The sequence below is a fragment of the Mirounga leonina genome, unplaced genomic scaffold (genome assembly GCF_011800145.1).
Source record: "Mirounga leonina isolate KUSES-001 unplaced genomic scaffold, KU_Mleo_1.0 Mir_115, whole genome shotgun sequence".
NCBI classification, from domain to species: Eukaryota; Metazoa; Chordata; class Mammalia; order Carnivora; family Phocidae; genus Mirounga; species Mirounga leonina.
The window spans coordinates 52126633-52127410 of NW_023270268.1; positions in this window are offsets into that span (position 1 = coordinate 52126633).

Genomic DNA, 778 nt, shown 5'->3' on the forward strand with positions numbered 1-778 from the left:
TTTCATGCTTGCATCTTTATTATCCCTCCTACCCACCCCTCCCCTTCTCCCAGTAACTCATCCCCTGAAACAGGTAGCACGACCAGCTCATTTGTACTAATTCTTGCTTAGATACCAACCTCAAGTACCTTCAGCATTTCCCACCCCCCTCTATGGCTACTTCACTGCAACGCTATCAAAACTGTGCATCTGTTCTCCGTTTCCCAAATGCCCTGCCCTGGCTTTTCAATAAAATTCAGTGCTTTTTTAAGTCACAGTTCTCACCACATTCATCATAATTTTTTTAAAGTACAAGTTTTTGTCAATGTCTCCAACTAAGCCGTAAACTCTTTGAGGTCCGAGAGCTCGTCTCATTACATTTGTGTTCCCAGTACCTGGCACGTCACTTGACACATCATTAGGTGTTCAAGCAAATGTGTTAGTATTAGGAGCAAAGAGGCCGAGGAGAGCAACGCTGCGGGAAGGGCGGCCCGTCTTTTCCTGTCTCCAGCCCACATCGGATCACGCAGGAGGAGCCCGGCGTCGAACCGGACGCGAGGCCCGCACTTCTCCCGCTGGAGCTGCGCGAGTCTGCAACGAGGGCGGGGCAGGAAACAAAAGGACAGCGCTCTCCGCGGTGGAAGGCCGAAGGAGGGAAGCTTAAAAGCGCCCCCAAACAGAACGAATGGCGAAACTCCGCCTCCTCCTTACCTACCCGGCCGGTCCTGCTTGCCACGTGATCAGGGCCACCCACGTGAGCTCGGCTCTGCGTGATCCGTCGGGGCGTCACGTGAGCTAC